At 33.7% G+C, this 18,366-nt stretch overlaps 2 pseudogenes; both read right to left on the minus strand.

Annotated features, from left to right (window-relative positions):
* Positions 1-701: 701 nt before the first annotated feature.
* Positions 702-12,730, minus strand: LOC123210891 (annotated as a pseudogene).
* A 3,779-nt stretch (positions 12,731-16,509) lies between these two features.
* Positions 16,510-17,815, minus strand: LOC123210896 (annotated as a pseudogene).
* Positions 17,816-18,366: the final 551 nt, after the last annotated feature.

Raw genomic sequence — 18,366 nt, forward strand, 5'->3', positions numbered from 1 at the left:
TTTTGCACATCAGAGATCAACATCAATATTTTTTTACATTATTTCAATGAAATCAAAGTACAAGCATCAATACCGAAACATCGTCTGTGTGTGTCCACAAAACCAAACATACTAGGTACTTTTTGACCTTCTTCAATAAAATTTTACAGAAGCAGAAGAAAATAGTTTTAATAATCTTATTTATTGCATTAAATGGAAGTGATGACAACTGAGTGGCACCTCCAAAGAAAAACTATCTTAAAGGACAAATGTCATTCAACATGCAAGATGCTTTGCTAATTACAGAGTCTTACACACCTCTTTAGAAGACATTCATGGGAAGTCTTTTCATGAAGAATCTCTATGATGATCCTGGTAATTTTAAGAGTGGTTTTTGATGAATTATGTAACTAGAATGGCCAGCATTTTGATAAAAAATTGTCTGATAAATTCAAGAACAGACAATATACTTTCACTGAATATAAATATGTCGATTATCATAGATTAAAGATGAAGATACATCAAATAGCATGGATAAAGCAGGCAATGTCAATAATGGTTGTTGTACATACATGGTAATAATCAAATGCATGTGGCCCTGGTGATATCATAGAATCAGTGATGTGTAGATAATAATTCACTAAGGACAGGATACGTTAACAGCTATGGTGAATGAGAGGTTGAATTGACGATAACAAAAAGAAAAATGGAGAAGTTTCATCTATGGAAGTTGAGTTTGAAAATAAACACAATCCTGAATTTACAAAGAATGAGGTGATTGTTCAGCAACTCTTTCCCAAGGTTTCTTCAAGATGATTATCCAAATGCAAATATCACGTCCAATCTAAATATTTTAGTGTCTTTCAGTTATACACACAGGGCAAACAAACATTGTCAAACATAAAAACATGAGAAAGATTGTAAATGCATCTATGTAGGGATATAGGAGATTCATGCACCTTCGCCATAAAGTTGCTCAAACCGAGCAACTATGTGTTTCCCATAAGTGTATTTTCTCAGAGCATGACAATGAACCTTTATTCGATTGATCAATGCTTCACGTTGTTTATCACTACATATTTCAAGAATCTTCTATATCACATAGTTAGTAAATTGGTCCTTCATCATTATTTGATACATGAAAAGTCAAAACTTCAAGAGTCAACAAAAAGAAAAAGACAACCTTAAAATAAGCTTTGGAAGGGGGTTTGATGATGGTAGAATTTGTAAATTAAGGTTTTAATTCGCCTCACCAATAAATTGTCATTCTCTTCAGATTGCCCAATTATCTCCTCGATCAAGAGCTCCAGCTCTGCAGCATCACCATGCTCCAAACACTTCTCAACAACATTTGAGGCATATTTATGCTGACTCAACTGTACAATTTTTACCAGCCAACTTGTTGATAATTTGGCTTCTTTCATTGGACTTTCCCCTCTCCAGAACATGTTGGGAGCAGTACAAACAATTCATATTTGAGTCAAGAACAACATCATCCGAGAGATTAGAAATACTTTACAGATAGAGCAGGGAAACTCGGGGAATTTAAGGCAGTAAGAAACTGCAGACAAACAATTAATGACTTGGACCAACTGAAACCCAGTGAAGCACTCTCAAGAGAGAAGAACAAAATTGCAGATACATCTAATTCACCAATTGAAATTGCAAAGCACTCTCAAGTCAAGACAGAAGAATGAAGCAGCAAGCCAATTGAAGTAACACCAGATTCCATACTAACGACAAGCCTAATCAAGACGAATAAGATTGGTCAGCAACTAGTTCAAAGAAGTCAGTTTGAGGCTATACAAAAATAAAGTATATGTCGTTAGAAAACAGATGCTGCCACACATATTTAATGACAAATTAACCAGTTCCTAAGCACTTAATAGACAGCTGACAACAATTATCAAATAAACAGCACAAAGCACACAATACCTACCTGGGTAACATAGTTCCCATACTGGTCCTGAGCAAGAACATAAGCAGATTCCAAAATTTCATCCACTATACATTGACCTTGTTGTTCATCTGAACAATGCTCCAAAACTCTCTATTGAAAAGAAAAATACATAAATAAATATTAGTTTCAGCAGGCACAACAAACATACTGTGATCTCAAATAAATAAAGTCTGCACAACCAAGAAATTCGAGTTATATTACCTGAATAACACGACAACCATATGGATGTGTAGAAAGCCTGGCAACTTGACCTTGAAAAGCAGAAATAATAAATCCAATTTTTTCTGTAGGTATACATTCTATACACTTCTGTATCACATGATTCCCATTCTGATCATATACACATCTCATGACATGCCCATCAAGCTCAAGGACTAAATGTGCTTTCTGATCAAGCTCAATGACTTCAAGGGCCTTGGAAAAAGAATCAAGATTCAAAGAAAATGCTATTAAAATTTCAAACCGAAGGATATACAGTTATACTTGGAACTCACTCAAGCAAAAAAATGATGCATTCTTTCTGAAAAACAAACCCCCTTCTCTCTCCCCCAAAATGTTCTCTGCCAAAATTCTTTTTTAATTTGGTATCTTACTTCACATTGAAAGACTTCACTTTGGAATTTACTTTGCTTTCTCTGATTGCCTAAAAAGGGTGACGTCTTTTTCTTTCATGCCTCGTAGATGTCATGCCTCCTTTTTTCTCTTTCGTATCATTACAATTTAAGATTCAATTACCTCTCTGACAACAAATTGGTTGGAAATTTTTCTGTTTGGTTGTTAGAAAATAACATCAAATTACAACATTTAAATTCATGGAATCTTTCAAGTACCCAAGTCTAAGTACAATCTACATCTTCTAAATATTGTTAACAACAATTTCACAAATTAATTACCCATGAATATAGGCACAATTTTGCCTAGATTGTCACATAGAGACATGACAAACAATTTATTGGAAGTAATATTCCTTCTTCAATGGATGAAATGAAGAGACTTCGTAATTTGGACTTATTTAATAAAAATTTTTCAAGAGAGTTACTTGAGTAAGCTTAAGACTCTTGATCTTTCAGACAATCAGTTAAGTGGGAACTTCTTGTCATTTGTTGCTCATGATCTCACATCCCTTGAATATTTGTCACTTTCCCATAACAATTTGGAAGGTTCCTCGACTTATGATCTGTTTCAACCTACAAGTGAAAATGAGCTTCCAACATATCAATTGAAGGGTATCCTATTACAGAATTGCAGCTTATCTACCATACCTCAGTTTCTTTCATACCATTACAATTTAAGATACATTGACCTCTCTAATAACAAATTAGTTGGAAATTTTCCCGTTTGGTTGTTAGAAAATTGCACCAAATTACAAGATCTAACTTTAAGGAATAGCTCATTATCAGGAATCCTTCATGTGCCCAAGTCTAAATGCAATCTAAGTCTTCTAAATATTGCTAGCAACAATTTTACAGGTCAGTTACCCAAGAATATAGGTATAATTTTGCCTCACTTGTCGTATATAGACATGTCAAAGAATTTATTACAAGGTAAAATTCCCTCTTCAATGGGTGAAATGAAAAGACTTAGTACTTCTAGTAATAATTTTTCAGGAGGGTTACCTGATAATTTTGTCAATGGTTGCTTCTCATTAAGAATACTAAGACTATCAAATAACAAATTTCAAGGGTAGATTTTCCTAGGCGGATAAACCTAACTCGATTGGAGTGGTTATACTTGGATAACAACACCTTTAGTGGGAAGATTGGAAATGGGCTATTGAATGCAACTTCTTTATTTTTCTTAGATATCAGCAACAATGAAGTAGCTGGTCAAATTTCGCAATGGATTGACAAAATTTCAAGTCTTGTTTATCTTTTAATGTCAAATAATCTTTTAGAAGGTACTCTTCCCATTGAGCTAAGCAATCTTGAAGCACTTTCAATGCTAGATGTCTCTGAAAATAGGTTGTCAGGATCCATACCATATGACTTTAATCTTTCAGTGAACCATCTTTACATGCAAAAAAATTCTCTTAGTGGATCAATCCCAAATTCATTGTTTGAAAACTCTGAATTAGTTACACTTGATTTGAGAGACAACAAGTTTTTTTGAAATATTGATCCCTGTTGGTTTAATCATGACTCAGCTCTTCATTTTCTTCTCTTGTCAAACAATCACCTACAAGGCAGTATTCCTAATCAATTGTGTCAACTAATGAACTTGGGTCTCTTAGATCTTTCACATAACAAACTCAATGGGTCAATACCTTCATGTTTTACTAATTTGACATGCTGGAGAATGGTAGGAGAGATTGATTGTAAGCCTTCCATTTTGGTGTATGGTTGGATTATTGCTAATGAGGAACTAGATTTCTCCTCTGATTCAACAATTTCATCATTTTATATGGAGGAAGGCTTTTATGAATCAGTAGATATAAAAATATCCTTCGAAGTAGAATTTACGATGAAAAATAGATTAGATTCATACAAGGGATATACTTTTGAAAATATTGCCGGATTGGATTTGTCAAACAATGAATTAACTGGTGAAATTCCATCAACAATTGGAGAGCTGCAAGGAATCATAGCATTGAATTTGTCTTACAATATCTTATCGGGACTTATACCTAAGAGCTTTGCCCATATGAAAGAGATAGAGAGTCTAGACCTTTCCCACAATAAATTAAAAGGTCAAATTCCTCCACAATTAACTCAACTATATAATTTGGAGGTCTTCCATGTGGCACACAATAATTTATCAAGACCAATTCCTAGTCAATTTCAATTTGGAACTTTTGATGAAGACGATTTTGAAGGTAATCCTTATCTCTGTGGGCAATTAATTAAGAAGAATTGCACTAATGTGGCAATACCACCACCTTCAACAACTATGCAAGATGAAGATGATGATGATGAATCTGTTATCGATATGGTAGCATTTGCTTGGAGTTTCACTGGATCATATGTCACAACTATAATAGTGTTGATACTAATCATTTGGATCAACCCATATTGGCGTAGAATTTGGTTTAATTTTATTGATGTATTTATTTATTTATGTTTTTACTGGTTTATCAAGTATGTTTGGCATTGATTTTGATCAATATATATGTCATAATAAGTTGATCTCATTTTAATTTTCATGTATAAGAAACTACCAATGGCTGAATCCATGTGTCAGTCAAATTTTAAGTTAAAAGATCACACCACTTTTAGTAGTTACACTTATGACTTTGCTTAAGTTTGATGCCCCTCTTGTCTGTAGGATAAAAAGGACTTCTTAGGTACTAGTTTGATGTCTGATGGTTGGTTATAGTTACTTGAGTAAAATCCTTTGAAAAGAAGTCGCTCGGAGAGAAATTTCTAGGATAGACAATACCATATAGCACAAGCAATAACCTACAATGATTTCTCCTTTTTCCATTTTTTTTGTTCTTTATATATTTGCCCCAGAAGAAATCGGGCACTACAAAATTTTATGCCATCCATATGTCTTGTGACGTTGATAATGATGAACTGCCATATTAAATCAGTAACTAATGCAATTAGATAGATGGTTTTAGCCTCTTGTTTAGGTTTTGCATCTTCATACAAGCCTAGGAACAGATTAAAATGAAACCTAAAACCAAATCAGGATTAATGTAATAATAAAAAAATACATTGAAGTGAACAATAATAAACATATCATAATTTAGCCAGCAAACAATTCTAAAATTATGAAATAAAAGCTCAAATTTGGCCTCAAAATCTTCCATCACTTGTATGAACTCTCCAATCAGCATAAGATTTGGTGTTGCATATGTCAACTTGTAACCTTTCACTTCAATTTTTACTAAATTTCCATCTCATAGGAAAGTAATATAGGATGACCAAAATATATACAAAAAAAAATGAAATTTAAATGATAAAATTGTTTACATTTATTTCTATAATTTCATTTAAAATAAAACTATATATACATAATTTTGATACACAAATATGTACACACATGAATTAATAAAATAACACTTAATTATATGATAACGCATTCATAAATGTATATATTTATATACTGAAAATGTATACACATAACATTGTTCTTTATCCTTATAACCGTCATAGGCCCACAAATAGCTCTTCCCTACCCTTTTCTTAAAACAAATATAACTGGGATGTGCATATTATACTCTCATATTTCATGCTCTCACCAAAACAGAATAATTTTTTACCGAATTTGCTTAAAAACTAGAATTTATGAATATATGTTATTGAAAACCAACTCCATTGGAGAATTATTGGAATTTCGAATTAAACTTTAATTTTATTGATTCAAATCAAATAATGACTGATTTCTTTAAAAGTAAATTTGACACACCACGTTATGCATGTAACCTTCTATTAATGTAAATGCTCCACTTACTTCAAATGTGAAAATATAGAAAGCAAATAAAAGCAATACTAATAATTATATGAGCAATCACCATTATTTACTTCTATACACAGATTAAGCATTGCATGTTTTGTATATTACATATACTTACTAATTAGCTCTTTCGAATTGGCAAGTATTAGAATCACATACCAGGGTGGAATTTTTTCCAAACAGTCTTTTGGGGCCATCCCATTCCACCTATCTGAAAATTCTGAGGCTTGGCTTTCTGCACATCAAAGATCAACATCAACATTTTTTTTACATTATTTCAATGAAATCAAAGAACAAGCATCAAATACCAAAACATCGAATGTGTGCGTCCATAAAACCAAACACACTAGGTAATTTTTGACCTCTTGAAATAAAATTTTACAGTAACAGAAAAAAATATTTTTCATAATCTTATTTATTGCATCAAATGGAAGTGATGACAACTGAGTGACACCTCCAAAGAAAGACTATTTTAAAGGACAAATGTCATTCACCATGCAAGATGCTTTGCTAATTACGCTGTCTTAACTTAAGTACACACTTCTTTAGAATACATTTATGAGAAGTCTTTTTAGGATTTTAAAGAATATCTATGATGATCTTGACAATTTTAAGAGTGGTTTTTGACGAATCATGTAACTATAATGGCTAGCATTTTGACAAAAAATTGTTTGATAAATTCAGAAGCAGACAATATACTTTCACTGAATCTAAATATGTTGATTATCATAGATTAAAGACAAAGATATGTCAAATAGCATGGATAAAGCATGCAATGTCAGTAATTGATGTTGTACATACATGGTAATAATCAAATGCATGTGACCCTGGTGATATTTTAGAATCAGTGATGTGTAGATAATAGTTCACCAAGGACAAGATACATTGACGGCTATGGTGAATGAGAGATTGAATTGGCAATAACGGAAAGAAAATGGAGAAGTTTCATCTATGGAAGTTGAGTTTAAAAAGAAACACAATCCTGAATTTACAAAGAATGAGATGATTGTTCAACAATTCTTTCCCATAGTTTCTTCAAGATGATTATCCAAATGCAAATACCACGTCCAATCTAAATATTTTAGCGTCTTTTAGTTATACACACAGGGCAAACAAACATTACCAAATATAAAAACATGAGAAAGATTGTAAATGCATCTATGCAGGGATATTGGAGATTCATGCACCTTCGCCATAAAGTTGCTCAAACCGAGCAACTATGTGCTTCCCAGAAGTATATTTCCTCAGAGCACGACAATGAACCTTTATTCGATTGATCAATACTTCACAATGTTTATCACTACATATTTCAAGAATGTTTTGTATCATATAGTTAGCAAATTGGTCCTTCATCATTATCTGATTTATGGAAAGTCAAAACTTCAAGAGTCAACAAATAGAAAAAGACAACCTTAAAATAAGCTTTGGAAGGAGGTATGATGATAGTAGAATTTGTAAACTAAGGTTTTAATTTGCCTCACTAATATTTCTTCAGATTGCCCAATTATCTCCTCGATCAAGAGTTCCAGCTCTGCAGCATTGCCATACTCCAAACACTTCTCAACAACATTTGAGGCATATTTATGCTGACTAACTGTACAATTTTTTCCAGCCAACTTGTTGATAATTTGGCTACTTTCATTGGACTTTCCCCTCTCCAGAACATGCTGGGAGCAGTACAAACAATTCATATTTGAGTCAAGAACAACATCATCCGAGAGATTAGAAATGCTTTACAGATAGAGCAGGGAAACTTGGGGAATTTTAGGCAGTAAGGAACTCCAGACAAACAATTAATGACTTGGACCAACTGAAACCCAGTGAAGCACTCTCAAGAGAGAAGAACAAAATTGCAAATACATCTAATTCACCTATTGAAATTGCAAAGCACTCTCAAGTCAAGACAGAAGAATGAAACAGCAAGCCAATTGAAGTAACACCAGATTCCATACTACTCATAGGTCAGGGAGCACCGAAGAGAGTTCCTCCCAAATCAATAATGAAAAATCATCTACATCACCAACTGGTGGAATAATTGGTGAGCTTGGTGCTAAAAGATAAAGAAAACAACAAGTCTAATCAAGACGAATAAGATTGGTCAGCAACTAGTTCAAAGAAGTCAGTTTGAGGCTATACAAAAATAAACTATATGTTGTTAGAAAACAGATGCTGCGACACATATTTAATGACAAATTAACCAGTTCCTAAGCACTTAATAGACAACTGACAACAATTATCAAATAAACAGCACAAAGCACACAATAACTACCTGGGTAACATAGTTCCGATACTGGTCCTGAGCAAGAACATAAGCAAATTCCAAAATTTCATCCACTATACATTGACCTTGTTGTTCATCTGAATAATGCTCCAAAACTCTGTATTGAAAAGAAAAATACATAAATAAATATTAGTTTCAGCAGGCACAATAAACATACTGTGATCTCAAATAAATAAAGTCTGCACAACCAAGAAATTCGAGTTATATTACATGAATAACACGACAACCATATGGATGTGTAGAAAGCATGGCAACTTGACCTTGAAAAGCAGAAAAAATAAATCCAATTTTTTCTGTAGGTACACATTCTATACACTTCTGTATCACATGAATCCCATTCTGATCACATACACATCTCATGACATGCCCATCAAGCTCAAGGACTAACTGTGCTTTCTGATCAAGCTCAATGACTTCAAGGGCCTAGGAAAAAGAATCAAGATTCAAAGAAAATGCTATTAAAATTTCGAACCAAAGGATAAACAGTTATACTTGGAACTCATTCAAGCAAAAAAATGATGCATTCTTTCTGAAAAACAAACCCCCCTTCTCTCTCCCCCACAATATTCCCTGCCAAAATTCCTTTTTAATTCGGTATCTTACTTCACACTGAAAGACTTCAGTTTGGAATTTACTTCGCTTTCTCTGATCGCCTAGTCTACTCCTAAAAAGGGTGAGGTTGTATTTGTTGATTGTCTCAACTTCCAGGCAATCAACTTTAAATGACTAAACTAACTTAAATGCCTTATAATCATTTATGAGGTCTGCAGGCCAACAAAAGAAGGCTAAAAGAATTTAAAGCCAGCACCAATTGTCGAACCATCATGAACAGTTCAACCTTCTCTTCAAGTTGACAGCTCAAAAAAATGCTCTAGAAGAAGCCAATGTACCACTAAACTTTTAAGGGAGATATTTCAGAAAATTCAGCCTACCTTTTGTATCACTCGGCAACCATACATCTGCAAGCTTAAAGGCAATATCTGGCCAACAAGTTTACCTGCAAACTCCTTCCTCTGCTTAGGACTTCCATGCTCAAAGAACTGTGAGAAATAGATATTAACAAACAACAATCAATAGAATGCTAACTGTAGAATTAACAAATCCAGCAAGATAATTGGTTTAAGAGAACTATGCATTTAGGACCACATAATGTAGCAAAGCAAACCTTTTGAATAACATAATTTCCAAAAACATCTGTCATTAATTTTGAACCATGAGGAAGAACTTCTTTGAAAACGGACACCTTGTCTTCAAGACTGCAATGTTCTAGCTTCTGCTGAATAAATCGACTCCCATGTTGATCCACACTAAAGCGAGACATGCATACAAATTAATTTTCATATTGCAGATATTACAACAAATACATGATGTAAGGTTTTAGGAAACAAACTCAGTAAAGAACACTGCCTGAATTCTACTATACGCCCTGCTATGTTCAAGAGCTCAAACTTTTGTGCATTGCTGGATTTTAGTTCTTCAAGAAATGAATGCATCTTGGGGTCATCAAAGATGCTTACTACTCTCTGCCCTTGCCATCCAGAATAGATACCTGCATTTCTATGTGAACCCTGAGGATACCTTAGATCATTTTGCCGACCTGGATGACTTGTTCCACCAACAGGTGATGATGGCAACACAGGACTAGAAATAGGCAACACTGGAAATTGTGCCATGACACCCATGCCTGGAGGACCCCCATAATAACTACCAATTCTGATTCCCAGTTTTCTAGGATTTGGAATACCCAGACTACCATTTGTTGGAGACAGAAGTTTCTGATCACCCATAAAAGCAGCAGAAGGAGGCTCTTTCCATATAGAAGAATCAACTTGAGTCCCAGTACTATTACTCGAAGACAACCTAACATGCTGGACTGAAGCACTGTATGCATCCCCAAAAGGGTGTTGAAAGTATTGCATTTGGAGAGGATTCACACAAGAAGGTTGCAGCATCATTCCATGTTGTCCACAGAATTTCTGATGTTGCAAATCACCCATATGTGGTAATGCTTTCTGCTGTTGAAATGCCAGTAGTTTGAATATTAAAGCTTGGACCTGAAGTAGCATCAAATGGCATAGGAACAGGACCATGCGGAGGGTATCCAGAAACAAATGGGGGGAGAAATGCAGAATTCAGAGCACATCCACCCACATCGTATTGTGAAGCATATACACCAGATGGCTGAAAACTTGGGTAATATGAATTTCCTGATGGCATGTAGGTTCCTGCGGTCACATACATAGGAGTAGTTAGACCAGGGGAATGCATTGATGCCTGTACCTCAATAGAAGAGAACTTAGGATGACAATGGGAGTGTCTCTCCATGCCACCATGGATATGATTCATTCCTGGTGATATTGCTTGACCCTGAACCTGATATGGGGTCGCTTGCAGGCAGATATTGTTGCAGCATACTTCCCTTATGACACTGTTGCTCTTCTTGTTTCCTCATAATTCTCCCCGAATGAGGGGCAACAATAACTGACACATCATCCTCCAAGGCAGTTTTAGTGTTTGTTTCATCAATTTGCAAATTCTGAGAGGATGCTGCTCCATCAGCAATTGTTGAACTAGAAAAAGACAAAGCCAGAGGATCATTTTTGGATATTAATGCAATATCATTTGAATCTAAGGCAGATGTATCCACACAAACATCATCAGATCCACCTGATCCTGGTACTTCTGAAATGTTAATAGCAGAAACATCCAAAGCAACTGCATGGGCATCATGATTAACCAGTTCATCTGTTGTTGAGTGGCTTGAGGAGTCAGACTGATTATATACAGGAGAAGGGGTGCAGGGGAAATCCTCCTACAAATACACCAAAAGAAGAAGCAAAGCATCAACAACACAAATAAAAAGGTCAACATGATTCTTTGAACTCAAGATTTTAGCTCAATAGAGAGCAGATCCTAAAGGGATGCAATGTCACACAAGAACTCAACACTGGTATGAGTGTTTTCATTTTATAAAGTTTCCCCAAAAAAGAAAAAATATAGAAGATATTTCCAATTGTCTGTGGTGAAAAACATTGAAACCCCAGGTCAGAAGAGACGTAAAGAAGCTCGATAAGATTCAATATTATGTGCAAGCATGATGACCATTGATGCATTAATTCAGATAGGCATGATTAAGAACAAAGGGAACATTTAGTATGAAATCCCAATCCATTTCTCCTTTTATGAAAACAGAAAATTGAGAAAATGCATCTTTGGGAGATATGAGGAGTTTTAGAATACAATCTTCAGAACTAGTTTAAATCCTATCATTAAACTTTTTCTGTCTGTTCCCTGTCGGTATATCAAAAAGTTATCTAAGTTTCAAAATTGTTTCCAACTCAATAACAAAATTCCCTTATTTTATTTTCTATTGTCATGTAACCACCACTTATACCAAAAGTCAAGCTTCAATTGGTTCAGAACTCTCCTGTTAACCATCTAACATCTAAATATTCCCAGAAAATTACCTGCATCAGATCAACCAAACTTTTGTGCCGCACAACTAAACCTGTTTTCTGTCCTGACATAAATGCAGAACTGTTTTATGCCCAGTTGTCTGAAGCTTGTCTAGGGGACCTATCATCCTCTGGTTCCTCCTTATGAGTAGTAAGGGAACGTCGAGACAGGTACAAGATACTGTTGCCACTATCATCTAATGAAGTAGAACCCAAATTATTGCCATACACACCAATATGGCATGCCAAGCGCCGATTCTCTCGTGAAATCATAGGCGGAGGAAGCCGTGGATTCAAGTTCACATTAGAGCAGTAATAAGCAAAATAAGCTGGATCAGAATGCAGTTGCTCCTCAGATTCATAATGTCCAAGATCATCGCTTATACTTTGCAAGCCTAAATTCAGATGAGAGCTTTGTTTGGCTAAAAGGTTTCCAATGGCTGCAAATGACCCTTCCATACTTGGTGGGGCACTACGACTTCGATTGGGAATCATGTCTGTTTGGTCTCCACGAAATCTGTGCCCCTTCAGAAGCAATCCCAATTCCTCTGCTGCCATATTCTTCAATTGGGAACCACACATTGCAGAATCCTTGGATGAGGGTCAGTTTCTACATCCACCGCCCTCCACCATCCTCATAGGGCTCTCGGTCGCCATTTGATTTAGGGATCATTAGCCACTTTTTTCTCTGAAACAAGGACACTCACATTATTGCCTGCAGTGATACAACATCAAGTTCATCAATTAGAAATCATACTATTTCCTGAACATCAAATTGCAAATTTATTCTTAAATCTTGCACTGAACAAGAAGACACTAATATAGAAATAACTTTTTTACAACACATGAACAATGTATCTCCGCAACAACATTATGGTTGCAAAGAAACAACACCATGCTATCACTTAATGCATTTTTTCATTAATCATGCTTACATTTATCAAATTAGAGGCTGATGTCCTTTTTCGCTTGTCCTTCATCCTACTAGTGTCCACAAGTAACCCTTTTACCAAAAGATAACACAAATGCTTCTTCCTCCATGCCACTCGTGCATATCAACAAATTGTTTAAACAATACGCAACCAAAGTTTCTTCTATTGCAGACTTCAGCACCAAAGGCTTCCTCAATACATTTCCCTATTGTCCTTATGACACTTGGTAACATAAAGGTAGTTTCATGAAACCCAGAGCTGACTATACATGGAAGATTGGTTTCTGTATCATCCTCAGACAAGGGTCCTGCTAGTATCCAAAATTGAAAAGAACTGGGAGAGGATCTCCTGGCGGCTGACTATCAAATATGTTTGCTTGTTCAGTTTTTTCCCACAACTATCAACAGGGAAAAAGGATAGGCCAGGGATCTCTTTTCACCTTTCCGTCTAATAAATCTAACTTTTTCATCTTTAAGATATTCATGCAAAAGGGTCCTAGAACAAACTATTTTATAAATCTTGATAGTTCCTCATGCAAGAATCTCATAAAACATTCCTTGAAGAGCACAACAGAAAGAGCTCAAATTTGAAACACTTTACACTTTAAAGCTTTAATCAGGTTCAAGTTAGTACAAACTCCAAAGAAACCAACTTTATTTTACCTCAAAATCCCAACGACGACTCACAAGAAAATCAAGAGACTCAAAAATCTCACAAAATTACAGATTTACGCAGCATTAAACGCCTAAAAAGGCAACATTTTGATCAACACCACCAAACCCACCTCAAAAAATACCTCTTCCAAGAAGTGAGTGAGTAATGCGGGTGGGTGGGTGAAATACCGTGCAACAATCAACTATTGGAAACTTGGAACAATGTAAACGTTCCACAGAACCCGTTAGACTGAGTGGGAAAGTGTAAACCCCATGAACTTTGGGTGTGGATTGTTGGGTTTCAAGAAAATTAGAAAAATGAATTGATTACCAATTTTGAGAAATGTGGAGTTTCAAAAGGTCTAGTAAACCAGGGAAATCTGCAGGATTGTTATACAAATATATAGCCAGAGATTTGACGTGACATGGGAAATAGCGATTTTTGAACACGAAGCCCAACAAAAACTTGTCTCATTTGCACGTATCATTTTTGCAGAGGCCAATGACGTATTTTCACCTACAGTTATTCCTTTCTCACATTTTCATTCGTTAATTTTAAATTTTTTAAAATTAATAAATAAAAATAAAAAAAAGTAATTTTGGCGGGAATAAGTGCTTTCGGCCTATCGCAAATTGCGTGGTTACATAGTCAAGGCCAATTTACAAAGGAAAATTTTCATTAACCCTGAAGTTTGGTGCAAGTACACCTACATCCCATTGTTCCCAAAATTTTAACTTTATTTGTTCTTAATAGTGTTAAGAAAATGTTAATCTCTTTTTTCATAAAATTGATACAATGATAAAATCTATGACAATAAAGGGTGTTTAATTTTGATAATATTTTATTATCAAAATAAAAAAATTATCTTAAAGATAAATTACTTAGAAGATTATTGTATATAAATGATTACTATGTTTAATAAATTTAGTAAGTATAAATAATTATTATATTTAGTTAAAGGTAATAAAATAATAATAAGAAATGTTTTTATTTAAATGCTCTCAAATATAATTATTTTTAAATGTTTTTATATTGTTTGTTATATTAATTAAAAATAAATTTATTTTTGTCTTAAAAAATTAATAAATATAATATAATTATAATAAAATTAAGATTACTTTGATAATTTTTCAATACCTAAAATAAAGGTAATAATCAGATTAACAATTATATTACCTGTCACATCAGTATTGATAATAGAAGATTATTGTAATTTTATATTACTGACAAACTAAACAAGATAATAAAAAATATATTACTAAAGTAATCTTTAAATTTTGAAACCAAACGGCCCCTAAATAATGTTTATCCCAAAAAATTATAAAATTTACATCCACCCCTATTAATAATTATATAAAACTAAAAAATTATTAGATATGAGACTCTTTTTTTTATCTGAGTCTCTAACCTCCTCACTTAAGTGCAATCACTTAGGTTGTTAGACTTGTCATTTTGTTTCAGTCAGTTTTTTGGCTAGGTGCGTTGTTATTAGTATCTAAAAGCACTTAGACTATTAAACCTATTGTTATTAGTATCTAAAAGCACTTAGACTATTAAACCTATTGTTTAACTCGTACGCTAATACTATATCGTAAATATATATTGAGTTTTAAATAGATATATGCTAAAAACTTCCTTTTTTTCTTCTTCCAATAAGGATATATCTGCAGAACATCTAGTTTTACCCAGTCACAACTAAGTTGGTAGTATTTTTGAGCTATTAGTGAGATTAGTCATCCTCTGGTGGATCAAAATCCTTAACTTTCACGTCTGCGTCTTCTCCGAACTGGATGCAGATGTCAATTTGATTAAATACATATCGTATACTACAAAAGAGAAAAAGCTAACACTGGTCATTATCTGCTTGAAAAATCAAATACAGCAACTTAACTTCATCTTTAACTCCTTCATGACATGAATCACTTTCCAAGTTCATATAAAATTAGAAACCAACAAAATTAGGCTCCAAACATGACAGTAAAAGCATAAGGTATTAGGTCCAGTGTTCTCTTTTTGCCTATCCAATGTAACAGATTTATTAAATTAACCACAAACCAAATCCTGCAATAAACATATTATTTCCAGAAAGATTTGTATTATTCCTGCTACAGCTAATCATCCCCTATCTGTTGTAGACAATTTTTTTTCTGAAAAAAATGTTATAAGAGTCATTAGCAAATTAAGAGGAACCATTTTTTACTAGCCAAAAAGGACACTGAGAGTCATGCATCTAGTTCTAGAAGCATTATATCCAATAACATACACGAGAGATAGAGGCAGCGCCTGCTCTGCTTCCTCAAGTCAAGCGGCACAAAACTAACCATGCTGTACTCATCCACCTAATACAACAAAATCATATGAGAGTTAAGCAATCCTCATCACTGGTCAAACAATTCTAGTTATACCCTAGGTGGGACTTTATTTCTAGAAAACAGACAAGTCATTGCACAACCAATGTTAGTTGAAAAACACAGCATAATGCATGACTTCAACACTTCTGAGCAGAAATGAAACCAAAATACTAATTTCTACAATCTCCCGGGTAATTGAACAGTGTATATGGTTCTTCCAATGATAGACAGGCCACAAATCAAATACCCAAATATTATATCAATTATTTCGACATGACAAACAAAACGTGAAAAAAAATGCTAATGCTAACTGTGAACTAAGTTAAGCAGTAACTAAATAAAAATATTCTTTCAACAGACTATCATCAATAGGTAGGTGCAACAGTTGGAAGACAGATATAGTGAATTCACTTTTCAGCCATAAGATCAAATCAGTTTAAAAAGGTAAAACACAGCAAATTCATATGGCAGTGTAGGAAATTTTCCCTATTCTAGCAGCACCAAGACAAGCCTAGTAATCAGTCAGAGTTATTCAGGACACTGTAGGGTATAATAAACCCTTAGCCAGAGTTTTATGTGGTAAAGGTCACAGAATAGAAACCCCCTCTCTAATTCCATTCTCCCATCAATTAATTTTAGTAGTGTAAAAAAATATGTATGGAAATGCATGCAAGCACTGAGAAGTAGTAGATACCTGGACAATCAAAAACTAGATAGTCATCTTCCATATAATGCTCCAGTTCTTCTTCCAACCAGTCGTCCAGATTATCTTCCAGGTGTCTATGCATTGACATTAAGGTCACTCATTTCCAGAATAAAAATTATACCAAAAAACAGTTTCGCATATATTTAGCCACAAGAAAGTTCTCCTTCCTTCCTTCAGAAGATAATACCATGCACCGAGCTCATGGCAACTCATAGGACTTAATATAGCAATTAACTCATAGAATTTCAAAGATTTAAGGCCTCAACCACAAACAGGGACCAATGGTTAACTAGTAGAAAATAGGAAAAAGAGAAATTAATAAAGATGAAGAAACAAAGCAACAGAAAGGACACTCCATGCAGTATAACAAACCACCATTAGGACCCAATCCAAGCTCCTCCATAACATCTTCCAGAGAAATAAGTTCTCTAATATCTGCCAAAAAAAAAAAAAACATAAATCACTCTAAAACTAAGAAAAGAAATCGCTTCTACAAACTCACCGCATAATCAGGCAATATCTGTACTAAACTTACCCATAGCCACAGGATAGTCAATTTTCTGCAGCAGGATCCAGATTTACAATATGTATTGATCGCTGAGCATTCTCGCAGTATTGATACAAACTCGAGCAGTAAGTTGACTGTTTGAAAAGAAAGAAATATGGTCCCCAAAGTGTAGAATCCACCATGTAATTAGTGATTCATAGCATAAATGTGAACCAAAATATTAAGGCATTCTCCTAAAATCACATTATACAAGATAATACAGCATTTTCCTGAAATCATAATCTAAAAAATGCCCAGAATCACAATGCAAGAACCCAAATATTCTCACTTACCTTTCCACTGCCAGCAGGGCCAATAACTAGTTGTGCATACCCATGGTAGCTTCTGAGAATACTTCACTGTAAGTCAATAATAATTGATCAAACAGAAAAAAAGATTTAAAAAGGGAAAAGAAATAGAAAACACGAGTAAGCAACAACATTAGAGAATCTGAATTAAAGATTTAAGAAGAATACCACTTTTTATGCAGAATTTTACATTACCCGGGTTAATGGGTTACAAAATTCAACATCATCAAATGTACAACGCCATATTGATATCATTCAAAGTAGAAGTAATAACAGAAATATCAATTGCAGCACACTTGTCATATTTGTAAAGTTTAAAATCAAATTAATAATAAAATATTAGCTGAATGACTATTAGATTTGATGATTATAATTGACATGGCACATTAACAAATTTTATTTTAAAAAAGAGTTTAAAGACTATTTTCAACAAAATTAAAGATAAAATGATAATTTTTTTTCTTTATTAAATTTGAAAAAGGCCAATTTCTTATATATATCATAAGAATATCAACAGATGTTTATATTATTTTACCTAATATCATAATACAGAGGATAAGTAAGAGAGTGAGTATCCTTTCTCAAAACTTATAATAGTAAAAGGATTTTTTCCTTTTTTTTTTTTGAAAAATATATATTTATCAAAAATATATTTATATACCAATTATTTTGTAATATAATATTTATATTTTTATTATTTTTAAGGTATAATTATAGTTTTTAAAACTATTAATAAGTATATTATATTTAAAAACACTCTCAAAATTTTAAATATTTTTTGAATACCTTCAAAAT

The sequence above is a fragment of the Mangifera indica genome, chromosome 3 (genome assembly GCF_011075055.1).
Source record: "Mangifera indica cultivar Alphonso chromosome 3, CATAS_Mindica_2.1, whole genome shotgun sequence".
Classification (NCBI taxonomy): domain Eukaryota; kingdom Viridiplantae; phylum Streptophyta; class Magnoliopsida; order Sapindales; family Anacardiaceae; genus Mangifera; species Mangifera indica.